Source organism: Diabrotica virgifera, chromosome 5 (assembly GCF_917563875.1).
Source record: "Diabrotica virgifera virgifera chromosome 5, PGI_DIABVI_V3a".
NCBI lineage: Eukaryota > Metazoa > Arthropoda > Insecta > Coleoptera > Chrysomelidae > Diabrotica > Diabrotica virgifera.
This window is the reverse complement of record NC_065447.1, coordinates 250,624,518-250,644,981: the sequence shown is the minus strand read 5'-3', so window position 1 is coordinate 250,644,981 and position 20,464 is coordinate 250,624,518. Positions and strand designations below refer to the sequence as shown.

At 33.0% G+C, this 20,464-nt stretch overlaps 1 protein-coding gene across 6 annotated transcripts in view; it reads right to left on the bottom strand.

Moving 5' to 3' along the window:
• Positions 1 to 20,464, bottom strand: part of LOC126884820 (ankyrin repeat domain-containing protein 17-like) — a 247,095-nt gene that overhangs the window by 129,581 nt on the left and 97,050 nt on the right. The window lies entirely within an intron of this gene.

The window sequence follows — 20,464 nt, the reverse complement described above, 5'->3', positions numbered from 1 at the left end:
AATCCCAATTTCATCCAAGTAATCCCACGTTATTCATGAAATGTGCGGACGAGCATTATTTTGCATCAGACAAAAGTTTTCTCCAACAAATGGGACAAACGGTACTACATGATCTTCCAAACATTGTTCAATATACCTTTGAAGCGTTTAAATTGCCCTCTCAAATTGCCCTACAAGATCTGTATAGGCCTCTAAGGAAATGATCACATTCACCAGTTCTTCTTCAATCTATTTTCAACTTGACGTTGGTTCTTCGTCTACCTTGACCTGGCCTCCTGGTGTATTGTTTTGTTTCCCGAAATATTTCTATTACATCAACACTGTACTTGGAGAAAGGAAAAAAACTAAAACCAAACTTGTAAACACGTAACATATCAAAGTAAACAAACTTAAAATAATGCTGTTTACTAATTACACTACTTCACATTAATAACAAGAAGTCTGTGTAGAACTGTTGTTGTTCACAAAAATCAGCTAAATAGGTTCAAATAATAAAAACGTTTAAATAAAATTAAAAACAATTAAACAAGTTTTTAACTAAAAACGAATAAATACATAAAAATCTGTGAGTGTCCGGTAAATTTTACACTCCAGGGTAAAATGATGAAAACGGCGCAAAAGACAAGATGGCATTGGACACGTATTGAGCATAAAAGAATGAGGTGTAGATCGAAGAGATGATGGAAGGAATGTGCAGAAAGTTAGGAAGAATAGGTCTTGGCCCCACCCACAAAAACCATGGTTATCAGTAAGAGGACCAAAGTCACTACAAAGATCCACACGAAAAATGAAGATATTGAGCAAGTGGACAAAATGAAATACTTAGGAGTCTGGATTACGGAAGATCTAAATCCGAAGTCAGAAATTCGATCAAGAATAGAGCAATCAAAAGAAGCCTTTTTGAAGATGACGGACGAAATTTCTGAGTAACTAAAGACTCAATCTGCAAATCCGATATCGCATGGTAAAATGTTATATCCACTATATTCTTCTTTATGGCGTCGAAGCTTGGACAGTTAATGTTGACTTAATGAGAAAGCTGAAAGCTTTTGAGATGTGGCTTTTTAGGACAATATTGAAAATACCGTGGACCGATCATATTACGAACGAAATAATGGTCTTGCACAGAATGGGAAGAGACAGAGAACTTTTGACCATCACTAAAAAGAGAAAAACAGCATACTTGGGGCATATACTTAGAAATGATAAGTACGGGTTGTTGCAGCTAATTTTGAAGGGTAAAATCGAAGGAAAAAGGGGTCCTGATAGACGACAAATATCATGGCTGAAAAACATTCGTAACTGGACCGGGTTAAACACACAGGCGCTTTTAAAAAAAGCAGAAGATAAAGATAGTCCAGGGCGCATCTGTTTTGAGATGGACGTTGAGAGGTGACTCAAATTTTTTTGCAGAAATTGCTTGAAAATAACTCAAATAATAATATTTGAGTTATCCCTGCACTCAAAATGGTCCGGAACATTGTTCAAATAATCAAAATGTCAAAATATGAAGCAAAAATTCGATTTTTTTATTGGTTTTTTGATTATAACTTTAAAACTATTCATTTCTGAGAAAAGTTGTACTGACATAAAAGTTGCGTAATTAAATTTCCTACAATACAGAATTGGTTAAAAATTTTAAAAATAGTCACCCTTGTTGCAAAATAGCAATAATTGCGAAAAAAACCCTAAAAAAACAAGTATTCGCATTTTACGTTTTTCAACCATTTACGCTCCACTTAGGACCTTCATATTTTACCCAGAAAAACTTTATGATATAGTAAAACAACACTGTAAATTTCATTAAGATCGGTTTAATAGATTTTGCAAAATAAATTTTGAAATCCAGCTTTCGCAAAAAAAATTCATTTTTTTAAATGTTGCAGGACTGAAAATAAAGCAGATAGCAAGTTGATTTTATTTTGCTTATAGAAGTGTACTGTACCTTTCATTTGCAATTTGCAAAATTAAAATCGATTAATTACCACGGCGTCAGGAAATTTTTTAAATAAACATTAATTTTTGGTGCTACGCGCAGGACAGCGGTGTTCGATTCATACAAGTTGATTTCCACCAAAATTTCTTCCAATCTTTATCTAATATATTATTTTCTTACTCTATATTTTGTTGTATTTTAATATTTTAATTCCACAAAAATCAAACTAATTTTATTATTGTTTGTGAAATATTGTTTAAACAATTGCATATGTTTAAAAATAATAAACTTTTATTCTCTAAGTTAAAATATATGAACAAAGAAAGTTTTTGCTAAAAAAAGTGTTATTTCAAAAGATAGAGTATGTGTTTTTATTTTGCAATAAACAAATTTATTTATTTATATCGAAATGTAATAGAAATTAAAATGTAGCAATCATTATCAAAGGTCATTGGACTGCCCAATCAGAGCAAACTATCCGCTGTCCTGCGCGTAGCACCAATAATTAATGTTCATTTAAAAAAATTCCTGACGCCGTGGTAGTTAATCGATTTTAATTTGACAAATTGCAAATGAAAGGTACAGTACACTTCTATACGCAAAAAAATTTCAACTTGCTATCTGCTTTATTTTCAGTCCTGTAACATTTTGAAAAAATGATTTTTTTTTTGCGAAAGCTGGATTGCAAAATCTATTGAACCGATCTTAATGAAATTTACAGTACTGTTTTACTGTATCATAAAGTTTTTCTGGGTCAAATATGAAGGTTCTAAGTCCTAAGTGTAGCATAAATGGTTGAAAAACGTAAAATGCGAATACTTATTTTTGTATGGATTTTTCGCAATTTTTGCTATTTTGCAACAAGGGTGACTATTTTTTAAATTTTTAACCAATTCTATATTGTAGGAAATGTAATTACGCAACTTTATGTCTGTACAACTTTTCTCGGAAATGAATACTTTTAAAGTTATAATCAAAAAACGAAGAAAAAAATCGAATTTTGCCTTCATTTTTTGACATTTTGATTATTTAAACAACGTTCCGGACCTTTTTGAAAGGGAGGATAACTCAAATATTATTATTTGAGTTATTTTCAAGCAATTTCTGCAAAAAAATTTGAGTCACCTCTCAACGTCCAAATGTACTAATATTTTTACAGATGCGCCCTGGTCTAAGACGAATTTGCAATGATTATACTGCCGTCCTAAGCCAAAAGGACGCATCTCAAAATTTTTCGATTTTTATATTATGGTTCTTAAGGACACTAAATACAATGTTTAACCAATTTCCTAACTGAGAAAGACGCATTTTAACTCCAAAGTGCCTAAAAATTGGTAATAAAATTAGACGCATCTTAAAAAAAATACAAAATCCTACTCCGATTCGACGTATCTCAATTTCCCAAGCGAATATGACGGTTCTCAAAGATGCGCCTTTTTCGCTTAGGATTTTTGGTAATTTTAAGCACAGTGGGCATTTAGATGCGTCCAAATTAGTTATGTTTTTACATCGTAGTTTCTGTGTAATGAGTTAGTGGTGGTAAGAACACACGAGCACCTGTTATCGGCTGTTTATAACCTAACTTTTATGTGAATTGTTGTAATCGTTGTTTCAACAAATTTGTTTTATCGGAGTGATAAACTGTGAGACTAACTAAATACAGTGCCTATTATAAAGTTTTAACAAAAGACATATCGGCTACAAGACCCTTTCGACAGGTAAGTACTTATTTTTAATTTTGTTTATTCAATTAGATCGGATTTTCATAATAGAGAGACATCGATAAAGTAAAAAGTTACTAATAACTAATAACGTTTTAAGGTATTTCTATAAAATTAGGGAGAATCATACTTTAAGCATACCTCAAAAGAGGCGGAACATATTATATTTTAAGGTTATGAATATATAATGAAGAGCTTATGCGCGGCCGTCTTTGTCTGAGCAGCACTTTTGTCTTTGTTTATTCGTCTTTTTTACTATTTACGTTTAATAAGGTGTACATCTTTAAAGAATCCAGAAATAGTTTTTATTATTAAAAATACTTAAACCTAGGGCCACACAGGCAATAATTTACGGCGCCGTAAGAGCAGTAAGCGCTGTAAAAAGCATGGCCAGACGGGGATGTAAAATACGGAGCGTGTCGCGAGATGTAAATACAGGTTTTTGGTCGTTGGTGTGGCTAGATGAGCTACAAATTTCGTTCAGTACACTGCATACTAGGTATCTTGGTGTTTATTTTTTGTTTCATACACTACGCGACGGCTAATAAAATGAATTCGTCCATTCGTTTGCGACACAACCCGAAGATGCGCCCGTTCGATGTTGCTGCGCGATATTTTACAGCTCAGTCTGGCCATCTACTACTCTCACCATGGAACCCATTTTCGCGTTTGATTTTACGGCTCTTACGGCGCCGTAAATTATCGCGTGTCTGGCCTTATCCTTAGGCTAAGGCACTAACTCTGCCCTGTCCTTTCAGATTCAATGGACAGTACACAAGGATTTCGAGGAAAAAAACTGATCATGTTGGCGATGAACAAGGCAACTAAACAAGCATTCCAACCCAAGGAAAAAAATAAAAACCGAAAGGCTTCCGAAGATTTGGATTATTATCCGAGTGACCCTGATTCGGAGATTGATAGTAGTAGCGACACGGCAAGTGAGTGCAGTGGAGAACTTAATATTAATAACGACACTAATTTGAATAACGACATAAACTCTGGGAATTGTGTAACAGCAATTGCCCCTGCCACACACATCCAATCGGAAAGTCCAGTTCTTCTCGATATTTCTAGTTCTTTTGTGCCAGTTCACTTTGAGGCTCCTGAAGAAGCAGACTTATGCCCCCTTACGTCAGAAGTAGAAAATGTTGAGTTGGAAACAGTGAGTGAATTATGTGCTCAAATCACGGAAGCAGCCGAGCCACAATTTATGCATGAACCTATTCAAGACGAGCCTGTTATGGATTCTGACGATTTTGTAGAACCCGGCGGAACTGAAATAAATAATATCACACCTGTTGTTCAATACACTAAAAAGGGAACGGTTCGAAAAAGAAAGAAGTTCGAATTATCAGTAAGTTCCAGAAAAAAAGCTAAGCATGAGTCACTTGCGAAAAAGCACAGCGTTAAAGAAGGTTGTGAAAAAGATTGTTTAAAAAAATGTCTGTTGAAGATATCAGAAGAGAGAAGAAAATTTTTGAACAATGAATTTTGGAAAATTTCAAATGATAAAGACAGAAAATCTTTTATTTTACATCATGTTTCATCGAAACCTGTGAAACAGAGAACTACTTCAATAGGTGATCTCGGTTACCAAAGAAATAATACTTATAACTATACGTTTAAAAATGAAAAAGGAACATCTGAAAATGTATGCAAGGTCTTTTTTTTGACAACTCTCGGCTTTAATAAACAAAGTGACAAATTTATCCGTACAGCATTGCGTAATGCTAATAATTCTGTAGTACCTGTGGCTGACTTAAGATGCACGAAGCAACCTCAAATAGAAAAGACGATGAAGTGATTCGTAATCATATTAATTCTCACAACCCAACTATCTCACATTATCGGAGAGAACATGCTCCCCAACGTCTTTACCTTCCGAGTGACCTTACTTTTGCGGCAATGCATCAGGATTTTCTAATTAAATATCCCAATATACAAATTTCTTATGAAAAGTACCGCGTAGTAGCTAAGAAAATGAATATTTCGTTAGCAAATCTTGGACACGAAGAATGTGAAAGTTGTGAAGAGTTTTCTCTACATGATAAAAGTCACACAAAAGATAATCTTGACGAAACCTGTGATAGCTGTAACAGTTGGAAAAAACATACAGGGTGATCAACTTCTGTGACAAAGTCCAATATATCTGTTATTATACAATATATGAAAAAACGTTGTTAATAAAAGTTATAGACACCTTTAATGTACACATTTTAAAATTAGTGAGAAATATACAGGGTCCTCCATAACACGGTGCCAAACCAAAGTTATGTTTTTTTAAATGAAACACCCTGTATTTTATTCAAAATCTGATTTCTCTACATTTTTCTGATTCTAGAAATATAACACTTGTCTAGGATTATACTGAGTGTTTCAAAGTTACGAGCACTTTTATTAAAAAATCATAGAGGAAAGGCTGCAAATATGGGCTGGTCTTGTAATATGGGCTAGGTGGGTTTCACAGCTATTCGTTGCAGATCTCTACATTTTGACTATTGCAAACGGTATTTGACGAAGTTAAACTATCACCGTAGCGATGTCGCCACTGTGGTAGATATTTCCCAGTTTATAATAATTGTTTATCGGTTGGTGCGAGTGTCAAAACTTTTTCGGGTAAGTTGATAAATTCCAGTATTTAAAAATAAACACGAATTTCAAAAAAACGTCTGTGTCACGTTGAAGCTCTATTATTAGTCTTTGATATATGCTAATGAGTTTTCTTCAAATTGTCTGCTTTTAGACATAACTTCTTTTGTTGTGCAAAGCAAGCGTGTTTACAATATGGGCTATGCCTCTGTTTTCATTATGGGCTAGTGGCCCATATTTAGAACAATGTAGCAATGTAGGCAAAACGAAGTAGGAAAAGGCAAAGAAAAAGAAAACAAAAAGGAAAACGTAAGCAGGTTAACAAAGTCACAAAGAACCAAAAAAAGAAATCGGGTTCTAGTAGCGAGGATGAGGAGGAATATGTGCCTGCAGATGATGAGAGTGATTACAATGAGTTTCCTTCTACACAGCCTCCACAAGACGCAGCTGACGTAACGTGTATGTTTTGCGAAGCCCTTTTTTCAGAGTATAATCTTGGTGAAATATGGGTCAAGTGCTTCTGTGCCATTTGTGGGCACATAACGAGTGCGCTGGGGCCGAAAAAGAAGAATATGTGTGTGACGTTTGCAAATAGTTTTAGCATATGGGTTATTTGATGTATTTTTTGTATTTTAGATATTAAAATATATTTGTCACGCATTTATCTCACTTCACACAAATTTAAGACACATTTTTCGGGGTAGCCCATATTTAGGATCATTATTCAAACGGCGCAAAAGTACAATTTTTCATTATTTGTACATTTAAAACACTTGTATATTTTTTAATCAATTTGAACTTTGGGCAGGTTATAAATAACTAAATGTAGGTATTCTTACATACCTTTGGAAATAAAACAGAATCTTTATTCTTTTTTTACAAAGAAAAACAAAATGGGTAGCCCATATTTGCATCCTTTCCTCTACTGATTTGATCGCCCTGTATGTTTCTAACGGTGTAATATAAACTTATTTTTTTAATGCTTTTGACTGTCAATATTAAAGTAGTTTTGCAACAATGTACAATTTTTTTATAACTACACAAATTCTATACAGGGTAAGTCAAAATTTAAATACAAGATTTTCTTCATAATTTTAAATGGAACACCCTGTATTTTATATTATTATCGAAAAGTTCTATCACTATACTTACATATCTTTTAAATATTCCCTATACCTAAAGTTATTAGTTTTTGAGATATTTTAGTTTTATTGTTGATAGCAACATGTATTACTTAGTTATTAATAACAATACTTTAATTTATCAAAATTTATTAAAAAAACTAAATTAAATAAAGAAAAATGTTCATCGTACCTCTTATGTTATAAAAGGTGTTCAAAATGACCTCCCAAAACGTCTACACAAGCCTGGAGACGAGTTTAAAAAGACCTACAGATGTTTGTAAGCATTTGTTGTGTGACACTTTGAAAGGCGTTTTGAAACCTTACTCTCATATCATCAACTATTGTTGGAGGTGCCCTATAGACTACGTCTTTAATATAACCCCAAAAAAAGAAGTCACCTTCGTTTAATTCTGGTGATCTGGGTGGCCAGTGAACTGGCCCATCTCTTCCTATCCATCTTTCAGGAAATAGTTCATCGTTGAGAAGTGCGTTGTGGTGAGCAGGGGCTCATATGTTGGCGGTTGTTTAATGGTACATTTTCAAGTAGAATAGGTAAATGATTCACTAGAAAATTTAAATAAACCTCACCATTTACCGATTCCTCATAGAGAGAAGGATCTATAACGTAATTGCCTCTGATTCCACCCCAAACATTTAAGGACCATCTTGTTTGACTATGTGTCTGAGCACAGTACGGATTGGTTGTGGAATAATAATGAAAATTGTGTCTGTTTACACTACTATTTTTGTGGAATGTTGCCTCGTCTCCAAAAAAAAAGGACAAACTCAAAAAAATCTCTCAGTATAACTATTTGTTTTTGTGACCATTGACAAAATTGTACTCTTTTGTATATGATATGGGTGCTTGTTGTTTTTCTTGACTATGTTCTGGATAGATCCATAACTTATATCTTGCTCTCTTGTAATATTTTGAATACTTGTATGAGGATTTTCTGTAACAGGCAGTAAAACATTTAATTAATTTTCATTCGTAATAATGAATTTTGTTTTTTCCTTTGCTTCATAAACAGAGCCAGTACGATTAAACCTGTCTAATAAGTTGTCAAATGCTATCTTATTTGGTTGCTGACGCTGTGGACACCATTCCTTATAAATTCTTGTGGCAACTAATGAGTTTTTGAAACACTCTCCTAAAAACCATATCATGTCTGTCATTTCTTCACGACTAAAATTCATTGTTGGGTAACAATTATAACAATATGGCAAACCATTATAATCAATAACAAAACTAAAAACGTACAGATATTTAAAATATTACATCTGACAGTTCTTGTGTCAATTATTTCAAAGCCACCTTAAACAAAAACTTGCAGCAATTTATAGTTTCCATTTCTTCGCGGAAAATTAATATCATTTTGTCAGTAAATATAAAATTGTCGTTATTGTATATAATTTACCATAAAATTGGAGAAAAAATGAAATGCAGTCTAATTTTAATTATCATTAACAAACTCATTGGAGGTTTCTCATATTATGGGTAATTAATTTACTGTAATAAACGTATCTATGAGTTATCGACAATAAAACTAAAATATCTCGAAAACTAATAACTTTAGGTATAGGGAATATTTAAAAGATATGCAAGTATAATGAAAGAACTTTTCGATGGTAATATAAAATACAGGGTGTTCCATTTAAAAATATGAAGAAAATCTTTTATTTGCATTTTGACTTACCCTGTATACAATTTGTATAGTGATAAAAAAATTGCACGTTGTTGCAAAACTACTTTAATATTGACAGTCAACAGCAGTAAAAAAATAAGTTTATATTATACTGTTAGAGTCATACAGGGCGATCAAATCAGTATGATTTTTTGATAAAAGTGCTCATAACTTTGAAACACTCAGTATAACCCTAGACAAGTGTTATATCTTTTTAATCAGAAAAATGTAGAGAAACCAGATTTTAAATAAAATACAGGGTGTTCCATTTAAAAAAACATGACTTTAGTTTGGCACCGTGTTATGGAGGACCCTGTATATTTCTCACTAATTTTAAAATGTGTACATTAAAGGTATCTATAACTTTTATTAACAACTTCTTTTCATATATTTTATAATAACAGATATATTGGACTTTGTCACAGAAGTTGATCACCCTGTATAGACAGAGCAACAAAGTCGCGTGAAAATTACAGAGCTGATGGTAGTCAACCAGAAGAACCAGGTAAGATTATATACTGCGCAGATCTTGAAAAAGTTATTATGCTGCCAAGACTGGAAACATTTAAAACTGCAATTTTCACCAACAGATTAACAGTTTACAATGAGAGCTTTGTACCAATTGGCAAAAAAAAAGAATGACAAAACGTTTGCCGCTGTTTGGCATGACGCCTTGTTTAAACGCAGTAAAGATGAATTAATAAGTACATTTTACCAATTTTTCCTGGTGAAGAGAGACGCTGTCAAAATAACATTATGGCTTGATAATTGCTCTGCGCAAAATAAGAATTGGTCATTCTTTTCATTTTTGCTCTTCATTGTTAATTCCCAAGAAATTAATGCTAATGAAATTATTATAAAATATTTCGAGCCCGGCCATACATTTATGGCCGCGGATTCGTTTCATCACAAAGTTGAACTATCAATGAAAAAGATGGGCAACAAACTATACGATTTTGCAGATTTTGTTCAAGCCGTAAAACAATCCGCACGGCAAACTGAAGTTCTGCCAATGGAGTTACAGCATTTTTTTCTTTGGGAGGATTACACCTCGCAATATAAACTTAGTAAAATTAACCCCCGGCCATATGTAAATGAAATAGTCCAGGTATCTGTCCAAAGGGGTTCCCATATGTTGACATACCAAAATGACTTCGATGGTCCAAAAATTGCACTTGATTTTCTTACTGCCAAAATTACAAAAAATAAAATACTGCCCCCCCCCCCAAAAAAAAACAACAAAAAGTCCTAGGAATTTCATCTAAAAAAAAAAGAGTTAATAATAAAAAACCTCGGTGCAATAATGAAGAACAACAGGCTTCAGTTTTGGAAAGACCTTCCAGTTTCCCAAGACGATGACTCAAACTAAAATGCTAGTATTTTTTTGTAAGCTGATATGTTAAATTTATTCACTTTCAATAAACCTTTGTTTATAAAGTATGTAATAAAGGTGTCCATTTCTTTTGTAATATTAGCAAATATATAATAATAATATTAGCAAAATGCAATATCCTTCTTGACGTATCTGAAATTTGTACTAAAATCCTAAGCGGAATAGACGCATCTCATTTTTAACTAAAAATCACTTTCTAAACAAATAAAACTTCAAAGTTATTTATTACTCAAACACATTACTACAAATAACTAACAAAAAAAAATTCAAAAATTAAATAAATACGAGTGCTGTAATGAAAAACCGATAAATCGCAATAACTCGAAAACTTACAATATTGAGATGCGCCTTTTTGGCTTAGGACGGCAGTATAGCAAACCTTCATTAGTAGTGTGACCAACTAGCCCGAAAAATCCGGGACATTGCCCGAATTACGAAGTCGTGTCCCGGCGTCCCGGACAAGGCTTCCGGGCCATCCGAATTTTCAACGTTTTGGTAAAATTCTATTTTGAATACGTTATTCTTCTAAGAATTCATCAAGTTGAATTGGTGGGACGAAAAAAAGTGGACAATTTCTAGAGTGTAATACTAATATCACATCCAAAACGCATGCATTTTATATCGTGATATTATAGTTCTACGAAAACTAAAACGGTGGACTATTGTTCGTTTCTGTATTTTAATTACCGTCTTCTGAAAAAAAAAAATGGCCCGATTTTCATTGAAAAGTCCCGGATTTCAGGTATTTTTTTCAGCCTTGTCCCGGATTCGACTGAACTGAAGTTGGTCACACTATTCATTAGTGAAGACGGCACTATAAGAAGAATTTAATTCATCTTAAGTTTGGGGCTAGTGTGACAACTAATACAGAAAAATGACGCATGAATTGAGCAACGCTTTTTTATAATTTAATACTATAACGGTGCCTATTGTTTAATGTTAATGAATAACTGAACAGGAACATAGATATCGTTTTATATGTTTTCGCGAACGTTGTCACAAAAAACCCTTTGTTAAAAGGTGATAACAATTACATGCATTTTTTGCTGAACAACGTCACTCCCAGACGTTGCTATTCTCTTGGCCTTGAGTTTCCGCTTTCCATTACATGTTTTTGTTTATCTTATTGATCGCTTTTCCTAGTACATATTATAGGTAAGCCACGTATGCCTCATCGGATTTAGATGTTTTTATATGATGATTAAAAAGGTCTGAGAAATTTTTAGAACTAGCAAGTGAAAAAATCACAATTTCAGAAACTTTTTAAAAAGTGATAGGATTTATGTTAACATAAAAAAAAACAAAATCTATTTCGTAGTTTTGTATTATATAGTCCTGGATCCTGCGTACCGAAAAACATTATTAATAGCAAGCTGAAAATTTGTTCATAAACGTGTCAACCTGACAAATTTATGATTGTGAAAACTAGTAGGTTGTTTTTAAGTTTAAGTCGACAGCCAACGTTATATAGTACATGAAAAAATGTTAGTCCGACAAAAATGTTAAGTATTTTAATAAGTCCAACATGTTGAATATGTCACATGACAGGAATTATGTTGGTGATAACTAGCAGTCTGATTTTTAATGAGTTTAGTGGAAGGGTTAAAAAATCAATTGGAAGTTCCTTCCGACAAAATACATGGGACGTTTTCGTAATAGGTCTGGATCCCGCGTATAAAAAAAGTTGATTAATACACTGGGGTGCAAAATTAACCGGACACCTTAAAAATGGGTCATTTTTGATGTCTCGAATTTTCTAAACCTGTTGTCCGATTTAGGTGATTTTTTAATATGTTATAGCCTTATTCTTTATCAATATCGCTGTAATAATATTGTGACTAAACAGGTAAATTTTTATTGCATACCGGGTGTACCAATGAAACTGTGATTTTTTCTTAAACTTCGCATCACCCTGTGGAATATTCTAGCATTTATAAAGTATTTAAATTAAAACCCAACTATAGCCTTATGTTTTCTCAACATTTTGTTTTTTGATTCATTTGCTTAAGTAGGACCATAAAAAAGTTAGGAAATTTAACAACTAGCCATGTTCTTTATCAATACAGGGTGTTTCTAAATAAGTGCGACAAACTTTAAGGGGTAATATTCTACATGAAAAAATAATGACAGTTTGCTTTATAAACCTATGTCCGCAAATGCTTCATTTCTGAGATAGAGGGTGTTGAAATTTTTCTTACAAACTGATATTTATTTATTGCTTAAAAACCAGTGTATATATGCAAATGAAATTTGGTAGGTGTTAAGGGGTAGTTATTGTACATTTTTTGACATACAAGTAAGAATTTAATATTCACCATTGGCGTGCATACGGGTAATATAAGCCCTCATATTACCCGTATGCGCGCCAATGGTGAATATTAAATTCTTAATTGTATGTCAAAAAATGTTCAATAACTAATTCTTAAAACTCACCAAATTTCATTTGCATATCTGAACCGGTTTTAAGTCAATACATAATAAATCGTCAGTTTGTAAGAAAACTTTCAACACCCCCTATCTCGGAAACGAAGCATTTGCAGACATATCATTGATAAAGCAAACTGTCATTATTTTTTCATGCAGAATTACCCCTTAAAGTTTGCCAATTATTATTTTAAAACACGCTGTATTGATGAAAAACATGGCTAGTTGTTAAAGTACCTAACTTTTTTATTATCCCACATATGCGAATAAATAAAAAAACACAATGTTAAGAAAACATGAGGCTATAGTTGGATTTTAATTTCAGTATTTTATAAATGCTAGAATATTCCACAGTGTGATGCGAACTTTGAGAAAAACACAGTTTGATTGATACACCCGGTATAGAATGAAAATTTAACTGTTTAGCAACCATACTATTACAGCGATATTGCTAAATAATCAGGCTATAATATATTAAAATAATCACTTAAATCGGACAACAGGTTTAGGAAATTCGAGACATCAAAAATGACCCATTTTTAAGGTGTCCAGTTAATTTTGCACCCCAGTGTAGCAAGCTGAAAATTTGTTAATAGCTTAAGGGTGTCTAGTTGGACAAACTTTAATGGATGGGAACACTGGAACAGGGGAAGTTTTAATTGTGGAACAGGTTAAAAATTTGGAAAGTCAGACCACGAAAACGTCCCATGTATTTTGTCGGACAGAATTTCCAATTGATTTGTTACCCTTTCATTAAACTCTCATGCAAAAATCAGACTGCTATTTGTCACCTGTCATAATTCCTGTCATTTGACATGTTCTACGGGTTCCACTCATAGAGTTATATATTAGCATAGAGAGAGTCTCATTCAGAGCGAAGTGACGACACCATCTTTTTTATTTGGATTAGTGCTGTTTCACTCTTACGCATAGTAAAGCTGCTACAGTTGTCCTCCTCTTCCGTGCCTATATTCACACTGAATGTCATCATAGATTTTCGATACAATGTGTTAGAAAGAGATACCGCAAACCAGTCCATGAGATCTTGTCGTCAGGAAGCGCGGAAGGTAGGCTCCCTCTATGTTAATATATACCTCTATGGTTCCACTCATTAAAATGCCCAGTTAGTGATAAATAGCAGTCTGATTTTTGCAGGACAGTTTAACCTTTAACTACCCGCGCATCAAGTTATAACATAACTACACGCGTGGCGTACTTTGTACGCCACAAGAAAATACACTTAAAAACAGCGGATTTGTTTAATTTTTTTTGAAAAAATACACTTAGTTGTTTGTTATAAACCTTATTCGGCATCAGTGAATACTTGCAAGTTCCTTTTCAGTAAGCCAATTGGGATTTATAACTGGAATCATGGAATAACTGGATTCCATGATAAATAAAATTACTAATAAAAAATTTTTTTTAATGTGATTTTCTACAGGAGAAAAAGTATTGTTTACAAAGAAAAATATATTTTTTGCCATAATGACTAAAAAACAATTAAAATATGTACTTACTTATATTACGACTTATAGTAATATAATCCTGGGGTATATTGTCCACCACCGGAAACAACAAATAATAAAATGTAAATTACGATCTTTCCAGAACGCCGATTATAACGAAACTAAAACCAAATTGTAAAGCACATTCCAGTGATAGGTTAGAAAAATAAGCAAGGTCAAAAATTAAATTTTTAAATATATTTCCAGTAGAATTCTTATATCTGGCGTACAAAATACGCCAGCGCGTGTAATTAAAGGTTAATGAAAGGGTAACAAATTAATTGGAAGTTCTGTCCGACAAAATACATGGGACGTCTTCTTAGTCTGACGTTCCAAATTTTTAACCTGTTCCACAATTGAAACTTCCCCTGTTCCAGTGTTCCCATACATCAAAGTTTGTCCGACTAGACACCCTTAAGCTATTAAAAAATTTTCAGCTTGCTATTAATCAACTTTTTTTTCATACGCGGGACCAGACCTATAATCCGACGCGACGTTCGAAACTAATACTATAAGATATAGACAGTTGACAAAGGCAGTGTATGCAACGTCTGGCCTGGTTTGACGCTGTACGTAACCTACGGCATTTATTGGAGACCACAGCCTTAAATTCTTCAACCAGGACACTCTCCTTCTTCCTATACTTCTTCCTTCCCTTATCTTTCCCTGTATTATCAGTCTTAGCAGTTAATATCGCTGTCCCCTCATGATATTACGTTTCCCAGATATTGTAGCTTTCTTATTTTTATTGTATTTAGAGTATTTCGTATTCTTTGTCCATTTCTAGCAATGTTTCCGTGTTATTTATTTTCTGTGCTATTCTAAGCTGTTCTATTCCATGCTATTCTAAGCATCCTCCTGTAACACCACATTTCTACATTTCACTATACTATAGCTTATTTATGTTCTTGCTTCAATGTCCAGCTTTCAAGTCCACATTGCAGTATCGAGAACACGTAGCATCTCAAAGCTCTTACTCTCAGTTCTAATCTAAGGTCTTTGTTGCAGAGAATTGTTTTCATTTTAACAAACGCATTTCTTGCTATTTCTATTCTAGTCCTTACTTCTGTTGTTTGATCATTTTTGACTGAAATCCAGGTTCCCAGGTATTTGTATTTATCAACCTTTTCTATCGGTAAATTTCCCAAATAATAATTATATGTTTGTTTGTATATTTCTTTTCTTAGATATTATCATATATTTGGTCTTTTTTATATACATTTTTAGTCCATATTTTTCACAGAAACTGTTTGTTTTGTTTAGCAGCAATTGTTGTTCAGAAGAGCTTGTCATAATCACGGTGTCACCTGTTTTTGTTAGAGACTCACTTGCAGTCCCCACTTTGATACTCATGATACAACATTTTTTATCATAAATTCTAAATAAAAAGCATCCCGAGATATCACGACCTGATCAACTGCAAAACTAAGAGAAAAGGGTGTTGTCATTAACTGGAATACCCATTCCGCCACATCTCTTCTTTCGGCTTCTAAGGGCTGCCTCAACATACAAATTAAACAAAAGAGGAGACATACTACAACCTTGTCTAAGGCCTTTTGTGACATTAATGGAGTGCGACAATATCTCTCCCTTTCTTACTTGTACTGTATTATTCCTGTAAATTTCTATGATAATCTGCAAAAGGTGGTTGTCAATATTCAGGTCTTTCAAGGCTTCCCACAGCTTGACATAGTAATGCTTCTTCAAAAATGGATCATTTTATACAAATATTTTACTATTATTTTTTCATTGCTTGGCCAATAATGGGTTAAACGTGTTAGATTTCTGATCGAATTTTTCATCTGGGTGTACGTGCCCTTTCTAAACCCACCTTGAGTCTTCTGTATATGCCTTTGTATAAGCCTAACCAGTTTTAATAATGGTATTTATTAAATGCTAGAAAAAATTCGAAAATCGAGATCAGCAGCGTATCTGGTGCAAATGGATCGTGACGACAGGATTTTTTCAGCGTATACTAAACAACATTCGTGAGGATGCTTGTCATGATAAATAAACGTTTATGTAAGAGAATATTCTAAAAACCTCCAGAGTGTATTAGCTCTTGCAAAATTAACATTATCTCGATTGGTTGCGAATATCGTTATTGGGAAAGTAATGCGGAGATGCCATTTTTAATCTTACTAGTGATTATTTGGATTACAATACAAATTGCTTATTGATATCTCAAGATAAATATTATTTATACGACATTAAACCACAATTTGATTGTAATAATAATTACGTTTCACGGTTTTGACGTTTCGATATCCGATATCTGGAAATCGTTTGTACCGGATTTATTGGTTTTCCATACATCCTCATGATTTCTTTATTTGTGAATCTCCAAATACGCTTTAACGTCTGTATTCTTTCTAATTTTTTCTTAGCACCATTAATAGTCCGTTCTTTAACGGTAAAATATTGCAAAACCTCTAAATTTTAAAGAACCGCTTGGATTGATATGAAATTTGGCATACACATAGCTAACAAGTCAAAGAAAAAAAGTGATATTGTGCCGATATGTGCTTTTGCCCTGGGGGTGGTTTTCACCCCCTTTTGGGGGTGAAAAAATATTCGTCCAAAGTAAGTCAGGAAATGGATAAACTGACTAATTTTAAGTAACTTTTGTTCTATAGAGTTTTTTCACTAAGTCAATACTTTTCGAGTTATTTGCCAGTGAATATGTTCATTTTTTAAACAAAATAACCACGCTTTAAGACGGTTTTTCGCAAATAACTCAAATAGTAAGTATTTTGTCGAAAAAACATTCTTAGCAAAAATATAGCCTGTAAAAAACTAAAAAAAATGGTGTATATATCACGTCTCTATACCTAGTAGAAGCAGAGTTATAGCTAATGAAAAATAGGTTCATATTCGTCAAATTCCAATTGAAATACTTTAACGTGAAATAACCAAAAATGAAGCACATTTCGGGGAAAACTCATTAAAACTTATTTAAAGTGTTTAAAAAAAGCTTCATTTTTGTTTTATAAAAAAAATTTCTAGCATCAAAAGTAAACAAGTTACGCTCAAAATAAAGTTAGTCCATTTTTTGGTTTGGTAAAAAAATCGAGAAAATAACCCCCTAATTAGTATCTTAAATGAACTTAATCGTTACGACTTCACAAGTATCTTAACTCGTGTATATATTGCTTATATGATCTTTAAGTTTCATCAGTTCAAAGTCCTTATTATTGAAAGGACTGTAGTTAAAAGGGGTTGAACGAGTCACTGATCACGAATGTATGCAAATTTAGAAACACCAAATCTTAATCAATTTTTGTTTAACAGAAAAACAAAAAAATACATGATATTCAGAAAAGCAATGCTCACTTTTTTTGTTTTCCGAGATTTTTGGTATCTAACAATTTTTAAGTTATTTTGAAAAAAAGCATATCTTTCAAAATTAAAATTTTTAAAAATTTTACTTTGAAACCAAATTTTTTCAAAAATACGCAATTTGAATCGATGAAACTTACAGATCATATAAACACAACATAAGTAAAATAATTTTGGAGCGGTAACGATTAATTTCATTTAAGTTGCTAATAAGGGGGTGGTCTTCCCGATTTTTTTTTGCCAAAACAAAAGGGACCAACTTTATTTTGAGCGTAACTTGCTTAAATTTAATGCTAGAAACTTTTTCTAAAATCATAAATAAAACTTTTTTTAAACACTTTAAAAAAGTTAAAATGGGTTTTCTCCAAAAAGTGCTTAATTTTTTGGATATTTCACGTCGAAATATTCTTTTTGAAATTTGGTGAATATGAATCTATTTTTCATTGGCTATAACTTTGATTCTACTAGATCCAGAGACCTAACGCGTACACCATTTTTTTTAACTTTTTTATAGGCTATATTTTTGCTAAGAACGTTTTGTTTTTTCGACAAAATACTTACTTCTTGAGTTATTTGCGAAAAACCGTCTAAAAATGTGGTTATTTTGTTGAAAAATGAACATATTCACTCGCAAATAACTCGAAAAGTGTTGACTTGGCGAAAAAGCTCTATAGGACAAAAGTTACTTAAAATTAGTCAGTTTACCCATTTTCGGACTTATTTTGGACATATATTTTTTCACCCCCACGAGGGGGTGAAAGTCACCCCCAGGGCAAAAGCACACATCGGCACAATATCACTTTTTTTATTTGACGTGTAAGCTATACGTATCCAAATTTCGTGTCAATCCAAGCGGTTCTTTAATATTTAGAGCAAAAACCGTGAAAGAATGTACTATAAGTATTTCCCAAATTTATATTTTCGTTTCTTTCTGCTGGTTCATAATCCACACTTCACTAGATATGTGCATACCTAGTGATGTAAGAAGAGAATATTCTCAAGAGAATATTCTCGGGGTAAAAAAGATTACAAAAACCGAAAAAAAAAAAAAAAACATTAAAATGTGTACATTTTTTGCATCCTAAACATTATTATTTTTATTACTTTATTATAATCCCATGAACCACTAGCTAGGGTGTTTAGAGTGTCAGTACATATTTATTGTTTTGGTGCTATATTAACGTGCAAATATTTAGAATGGTGTTCATTTAAGCAGAGAAGAACAAGTTGAGGAAACTGAGTTTATAGATATTTAGCAACTTTAAAATATGGTGATGACTCGGCTGAAATAATGGCAGATTTAGCACTCTATCGGTCGAAGGAGGGATTTTTTGGAAAAGCATACGTTGTAAAATCAATTGAAAAACTAGACCCAATCATATGGTGGAAAGGTACATGTTTCGGAACAAAATTAACTAAAACAGCAGGAGAAGCATGCCTTCATCCAGAGCAGCGACTGAAAGAAGTTTCATTACTTATGGTTTTTTTATCCACTTATCTAAAAGACACCGGCTTACTGCTGAACTGGGCTGGTAAGGTAACTTTAATTGCTCCCAATTTAAAATTGTTAGACGTATACTAATCCATGACTGAGCTGGCGACTCGTGAAAAACAAAAGCCCACAACTTCCCATCAGTACATTGAAATGCAGAATGTACATGACCAGGATGAGCTAATGATAGAAAAAAATTCTGAATCTGAGGCCTCATCCTTTTCAGATTAGATCACCACATCCATTTTTGCTGCTAAGATGAAAATTTCACTTTTGTATCAAATAAATTTTATGTTTTCTGTTGTTTTTGAATTTTTTTATAAATAAAAAACACTTGTTTCGTCTCATAATTTTGTATATAATTTCATGATTTTTAATACCCTATTTCATCTTTAACAATATCCCTAAGCGCATCATAGGGTTCATTCTCAGAAAATTTTCCACATCGAGAATATTCTCAGATTTTTCATTCTCGAGAATTTTTCAACACTATGCATACCTTACTGTCTTATAGACCTTCAGCGTAGCTGTTCTTGACATATTTTTTGCTTTCAGTATTGAATTTCTAGTGACTTTCCACTCTACTTCCCTTCATTAATCGTTTGTTTGTCTCTTTTCCTTCTTTTCCGTGTTTGTTATGGATACTCATAAGCATAAGTATTCAAAGTATGTTACTTTTTCAAAACTATAAGCAGCCTTTGCTCTTTTCATTTTGATATATTTTGTATTATTTATTATGTCTCCCCTAATTTCCATATACAGTCGAACCCGCTTATTGGAATAGCGTTCGTGCCAAGCAAAAGTATTCTTATAACCGGGATATTCTAATAACCGATCATTGGTGGCTAGTAGACACGTTTCGGAACCGCAAATTTCTATTCCTTAAAGCGGGATATTCCTTTAACAGGTATTCTAATAAGCGGGTTCGACTGTATTGCATTTTTGTTTGATTTATTGTTAGTCCGTAACTTTTCGCTTCTTCTTTCCTTCTCCATACTTATAGTCTAAGAGCTGGGAGCGGATTTTGTGCGTGATAAGTAATATGGAAAAACTATCCGGGGATATGTTGAATTAGTTGTGTACATGACTTTCACCAACGGCCGGAAACCAGAGTTGGGGCCGAGGGTAGTTATAAGGGCTCAAAGTCGCGGATTTTATTATTTTTTTTATGACGCTCATGTTCGATATAGTGCACCAAAATTTGGGAAAAGTAGGTCATGATGACGTACCTAAGTAAAATCTCTAGGGGCTCAACG